Source organism: Streptopelia decaocto (assembly GCF_964273445.1).
Source record: "Streptopelia decaocto genome assembly, chromosome: 7".
Classification (NCBI taxonomy): domain Eukaryota; kingdom Metazoa; phylum Chordata; class Aves; order Columbiformes; family Columbidae; genus Streptopelia; species Streptopelia decaocto.
In genome coordinates this window covers 17,500,241-17,507,506 of record NC_138661.1, presented here as the reverse complement: position 1 = coordinate 17,507,506, position 7,266 = coordinate 17,500,241, and positions in this window count along the sequence as shown.

The following is a 7,266-nucleotide window of genomic DNA, read 5'->3' as shown; positions in this document are numbered from 1 at the left end:
AGCAGCAGGAAGATGAAGTAAAATCATGTGGAGAGGATGAGAGAAACGAAGAAACAGCTTGCCAGAGGGCATGAAGAATGACACCAAAAAAGACTTTGGAGGTGAAAGGCTCGCCAGACAGAAGAGTCTCAGTTGCAGAAAGAACCAATCACTGGTGTTCCAATTGATCAACAGGCCAGAATTTCACATATCTTTGTAAGTAAATCTAGAAAACCTCAAATGTGGATGAATGGCTGCAGACAGAGAGTGTGGAAGAAAAAAAGACCATGTATAACAGGAATAGATACTCTTTCTAAATGCAGCATTTTACAGAATATTCTCAATAGCTTTTCTAGCAGATACATAAGCAACATAATTTGAAGAATCTGCAGTTAACAGTAGACTCAGGTCCAGAATGAAATTCTGAAATGTTTGTGAATATGTGCATTTGGCTCACTATTTGTCAAAACATACTGGGCTAAATTCTCAAAGTCCAGTGACATCAGCAGAGAAGACAGCGGCAAGGATGGTTTGGTTAAGATCAGGATTCTAGAGACAAATGCATTTGAATGCAGTTTATGTACCAAGATGGAAAATTACAGAATTAAAATGTGTAATTGCAAGTGTAGTAAGATGAGAAAGGAGAGTTCCAAGAACAGTTGGGGTTTTTTTCCCAATTTTCCAACTTTCCCTTACTGGCATTGACAAACACATCCTCGAACAACTCATGGTTTTTCCTCTTGTTCACAGGGCAGGGTCACAAAGACCCAAAATACATTCCTCTGCACTCCAACCCCCACTCATCCTCTCCAAACCACAAAGGCATGTGCTCAGTGATGACTTCTCGGTATCTATTTCTCTTTTTCAGTTACGGTGAAAATGGTGTGACTAATCATGACAATGCAAAACACAGGAATTACTCAGTTGTTGTTATCAATGCTTTAGTGAAAAATACATTTCACCTCCCACTGGATTAAAACTACTAACCCAGTCTCTGATGCATCAACCCCTGCTACTACAGCACGGTGTGAGGCTCAGGGCTGATGCGCTCAACAGAAGTGCATATTCTGCCATCTTTGGCAGTCTGTTAACTAACACTTCAACTCCCTTCTGAGAAGACAAGTCATGGGGAGGCAGATGTCCAGCAGATCATGCGGGAAATCAGCCTTTCCAAATTTCTCTGAGGAGGTGCCATCCTGGAGATGATGGTTGGAGCTTCCTAGAAAAAAAAAAAAGCAAACAATGAGAAACAGACAAACCTTGGATTCCTGAACACCCAGTGTTTTCTCTGACTTTGCTTTTGCCTCCCTCTACTTCCCTATCTTCTTCATCCTCCACTTGGACCGTCCCCTGTTCTGCATTGTCCTTGTTGTCCTGTGTTCAGTTTTGGGCCCCGCATCATAAGTAGGACACTGAGGTACTAGAGAGAGTGCAGAGGAAGGTGATGGAGCTGGTGAGGGGCCTGTTACACAAGTCTGATGAGGAGCTGTTGAGGGAACTGGGTCTGTTTAGCCTGGAGAACAGGAGGCTGAGGGGAGACCTTATTGCTGTCTACAACTACCTGAAAGGAGGTTGTAGCATGGAGGGGGTTGGTCTCTTCTCCCAAGCAGCAAGTGATAGGACAAGGAGAAATGGCCTCAAGTTGTGCCAGGGCAGGTTTAGGTTGGATATTAGGAAAAAGCTCTTCATGAAAAGGGCTGTCAGGCATTGGAACAGGCTGCCCAGGATAGCGGTGGAGTCACCATCTCTGGCGCTGTTTAAAAGGCATTTAGACGAGGTTCTTAGGGATGTGGTTTAGTGCTAGAGTTAGGTTACGGTTGGATTCAATGATCCTGAGGGTCTCTTCCAACTGAAATGATTCTATCATTCTATAATTCATTGCATGCATACAAAGCTTCACTCTAAGGCACATGCAAATTCAGACCAAACTCAAATGCTGCTTTGACAGCATGGAGCATGTGCTGGGTCTCTGTGGGGCAGGAGGAGCGTGCCAGGCAGGGGGGCACTGCCAGACCATGCTCCCAAGCTCTCCTTGAACTACAAGGCTGCAAAGTTCACTCAGGTGGGTTTCCACAGTCTTCAGGAATAACATATAGTGGAACTACCAGTTCTCTAGGTCCAAGTTTCAGATTTCCTTCTGCCCAGTGCTTTTCTTTTTCATACTCCCCTGCGAAAGGGTACATATCTTCCTGCATACAGATTTTAAAAATAAAGGGTATGAAATAAACATACGTATTCAGCAGCTCTTTAGCCCTACAATGCATCATCATATCAATCTTAAAACCCAAAATCACCATTATATATCTGGAGAAAACTAGCCACGTTCTTAAAAAGAAAATACTTCTGCCCACATGAATTGGTAATGTAAATAACATCAATTATCATTTCATAAGCAAATATGCAAAGCCCTTTATAAGTTCTCAGCACAAAGGAGAAAATGTGTGAAGCCAGGTTGGGAGAAACATCCTGTTAACTGTTTGTACACACTAAGAAATTAGAAAGATTGATGAAGAAGCTGGATGTTTATAACATACAGCCTGACCCATTAGCTAGCCTGAACTAAAAAAAAAAAAACAGCAAACACACAAACCCAAAAAAACCTACTGAAGGATCAAACTCCTCCAAGTTTCAGGATTTAAACTACTTTCCATCTACCTGGGGTTAAAAAATAAGTCTTCTTGCTGAGAATCAATTTCTTCAGCCTTCTTTTGCAACCTCTGGTACTAAATGGTGCTCAAGATACATTCTGGCCTAGCTGCATTTTGTATTTGTTTCCACCTGCAAAGCCTCTCCCTGTCTTTAATAAATAAAATTCTTCAGTCCTTTGCATGTATGAATGATCATTAAAACTGATTCTTACTAAGCCTCTACATGCATACACACATATATATATATTTACAATGTGAAAATTATTTTCATTTTACTTGGTGGAGATACAGAGTGATCTATTGAGACAGAACAGCATGTGCACGTTGTAAGTAATTCAAGAGTGATAGAAGCTGCATGAGCCTTCAGAATAAATATTGCACATCACTTAAAATCAGATAGATATTTGATTTCACCTCCTTAAAATTTCTCAGGTAGCAAAACAGATATGACTGAGAAGTTTAAAAGTACAGTTGAGCTAGATCTAAAATATTTCATCTCATCTCCAAGCCCACGTCTCAGTAAAGTCAGAGACTGTAAGATGTTTTACTTGCTAAATAGCACTAGATTTTGAAAGTGTGATGACATCTTAGCATCTTTGAGTTGACTAGAAAAACCATGAGCATTCATTCTAGCCAGATATTTTATCAAGGCAAAGGAAAGACTTTCAGTGTTTCGGATTCTGTGGTAATGATTTTCTTGTTACAGCTCTTTTAACAGCCTGTAGGTTAGAAAAATAGCAGCCAGGATAGTTACCTGTTGTAAGTTAGCATTTGAAAACCACTGGTTGAGTGCATCAGTGCTCGGTGTCTGTTGGTCACAAGTTACTCAGTGTAATCCTCTCCACAAGGCTCTGAGCCAGGGGCACCGTGTCAGTGACAGCAACACCTGGGCTGGGTGTCACGTAACTCTGCTCACCTTAATTGGTTCATCTGCCTGTTGCATCGTGGGGAAAAATGTACCAGACTCTGAGCATGATTATTATTCTGCAAGTGACTTTAAGAGGTGGGTTTTGTTTTGGTTTGGTTTTTTCTGGAGGACTGGTTTGCTCAGAGACCTGACGATGAGCTGAAAGACTTTTCTTCTCTTAGGACTTGGCCAAGGGTCCATTTGACTCAGTGAGCAGCAACTCAGAAACACTGTGAAAAGCAGAAGGGTAAAAAGATGAAATGGATCACCACTCAGAAAGGGTACTTGATTTAAACATTCAAGGGACAACAGCACTGTATGTGCTTATTAGCTTCCTCACCACCACAAACCATGCAGCAGTGCAAATCCCAAAGGCCGGCGGTTGCTGCAGTCCCACCTCAAGCGAGCAGGCACGCCGGGACGTCTGCCATGGCGGTGCGGGCAGCCGCGGCACATGGAGCGCTGGGCTGTGCCAGGCACAGAGCAGAAGGCAAGCGGGAGGCAGCCTCGCTCTGGAAGCTTCTGATCTGTTCTAAAGGGACAAAACCGACAAAAACAAAGCTGTGCCCTTTTAGTCAGTTTTCATGGCAAAGTCACAGCTAAGCCCCTGGAGATTTTGTGGTTTTGCTTTGCATATAATTAAAAATTAATTAATTAGGATTAATTTAAAAACTGAAAATCAAATTTCAAGGCTAGTTAAATCTTCCAGAATATTTGCCTTTTTTTTCTTTTTAAAAAAATTAATTTGTTAGAGTTTGGAAGGCTAAGATAGGAAATACAATTCAGTTACACAATAGCTTGCTATGTAACATTCACCTCAATGATCTGATTTATTTCCAGCTTACCAACCATCTTGATAATTTGGGCAGGAAAAGCATGATAGATTTCCAACAGTGAGAAAACCAAATTGCATAAAACACAGCCCATCTCTTCTTTTCCTTTGCACAGTCATTGCCAAAAGCATAACTAATTCTGTGAGACTCCATCAGTCACAAGGCTAAATGAAGCTCAGTACTTTTTTTAAATGATTGTGAAATGGACACCAGATCAGTTCTCTCCAGATAAACATTTATTTAGTTGTACTGTTATGCTTGTTCAAAGAAATTTGATATATTTTGCGTGTGTGTAGAGAATTGTATAAACTTTTATCAAAAGCTATGGAGTGAATATATTTTATGATGACCATTACAGCCTGCCTGGTGCCCTGATGCTCTGCCAGCCCATAGTGAAGTGGCCTGGCTCTTCTCTTCCACACCCTCCTAAGCCAGCTGGGTAAGGGTAGGATCTGCTCCTCAGGGTTTGCTGGGAGCAAGTTCTCACCAGTGTCCCAAGCCTCAGTAGACCAGACTCCTCATACTCTCTCACAGTTTACTTAAGCTGTGGGCTATATGGATATCTCATTTACCATCTGACCCTCTGCCTAACCCTCCAGGAGGAAAGCACTCTCAATAGTGCATGGTTAAATCAGTGGATCTGGCCTGCCCTCCCTCTCCTCAAGCCACTCCTGACGTACAGCGGCAGCTGCTTACCTGCACAGAGCACACTGCCAAGTCTCTGAACAAGCAGGTCTACCAGCAATGCTTCCATCTCCTCTGGATACATGTGAAGAATAAAATATTGTTCCAAGGAGAAAGACTCTTGAGAAACTGAAATTCAGTAAAAATTCAGATGGTCCCAAGGGCGGTCTTTTGAGCAAGTGCTGGGCACCCTTCCTCAAGAGGACAGCTGTGGAGTGGACACTCTAGGCCACCCTGGCCACCAACAGCCAGGTACCCACTCTGCCAGCCTACAATGACAGAATTTCTCTAGTGGCTACTGATGGTGGGAACAATTATTCTAATCAAGACCATGTCCAGCCCTGGGGAGAGGTTTAAGACATCTCTCATGCCCTTCTTTTGCCTACAAGTGAAAATAATATGTTTTTAAGCTTCATCTAAAGGCTTATGAACAACTAAAGCTCAAGTCTCTAATGTTCTGCTTCTGAATCTGTTCTGAACAGAACATTTTGTGTGGCATATTTAAAGGTATTAAGGGTTTCTGTGGTCAATTTGCCAATGGGTTTTTTTTTTTAATTTTTCTTGCCAAACATATAGTTGAAACACTGGATTTTCCCTTGTTTCCTTCACTATAGACAACATACAGATCAGTAAAGCTAAGGCTGTGTTAAGTCACAAAAAATCATTTTCTAATGTGAGCATAAGCAATAACCAAGAGCTGTCCCTTCCAATGCCAGAGAGAGGTAATTATGGTATTTCAAGATATATGGTGACAGATTGACAAAGGTATGCTTTTATATTTATCCACGAGGATAATTTAATACCCACTTCTGAGCAGAATGGCTCTGTGAATTCATTTGAATAATCAGAAGGAGTTTGCCATATCTAGCTGCATTTTTACTTCCACTAATGCTAATCTTTTTCCTGCAGTCTGATTAAACTTTACAAATATCTTGGACCACAACTCTCCAATTCTCACAGACCACTGTTATCAGTAGGGATTGATTGGTTTGAGGAAGCTGGTGTTGCTGACCCTTAACAATACCATTTCAGTTGCCTGACCTTGTTGATAATAGGACTAAACTTGGTGGCCATCTCCTACGAGTGGTATTATCTCTTGTGTCAAAAAGGACTTCAAGTACTGAAAATTCTGTGTAGGGAAATTTTATTTTCTTGTCACCAGGAAAAAGGTGGCCTCTTGTCACTTTTAAGAAAGCAATAAGTACAAACACATGCTCAGCAGCAGCCAAATTAATTATACATTTTTAAATTTCAAGTTACCCCAAAGCGTGTCTCTGGATTTACTCTTGGATGACTTTCTTTCATGTTTAGCTGCCTCCTCACTCCATTGTTTCCATGGTAACACCTCTGAAACATTGCTTCTTTCTGAGAAGGTGAAATGTAAAGTGGCTGGAATAGTTGTGTGCTTAAGTATTTAAATGAAAACAACAAAAAAATAGTGAGGTGAGTCAGACATGACAGGTAGATGACACCTAGAGTAGCTGCTATTAAATTGGACTATGGGGTACTGCTACCTTTGCTGTTTTCCTACCACAAGCTGAAAAAAGCAGCCAGCTCAGAGGAGCTGTGCTGAGCCTGGCTGTCCTGGTGCTGAGGCAGCTGAGCACACTTAGGACAGAGGCTGGCTGAAATAGCCTGCTGCTAACCTCTGCAAGGAGTTATGAATAGCAAAGAGGTTAATTTGCAGGAGTGCTTTGTTTATTATTTGCCAGTGATAAACATTTATTGTTAAAACCGGCAATAACTACTAATTGTCTTAGTATTTTACTGTGATGTCTGTAAGGAAGTTAACATGGAAATAGCCTCGAGTTGCACCAGGGGAGGTTTAGATTGGATATTAGGAAAAAATTCTTCATGAAGAGGGTTGTCAGGCATTGGAACAGGCTGCCCAGGGAAGTGGTGGAGCCACATCCCTATAGGTGTTCAAAAGGCGAGGTTCTTAGGGATGTGGTTTAGTGCCAGAGTTAGGTTACGGTTGGACTCGATGATCCCGAGGGTCTCTTCCAACCAAAATGATTCTATGATTCTAATACTATAAAAAGTAAAAGCCAAGGCTTGAAAATAGGCCAAAGTTTGCTTTGACCGTGACTTTTCAGGGACTTACAGTAACAAACGTCAGTTATCTGGGTTTGGAGGAGGCTGTGCTGGAGATGTGGCAGTTTTTGTAAACTTAAAGGGAGCTTTTGTAGACAACCTTCTTTAAGAGTACTGCAGC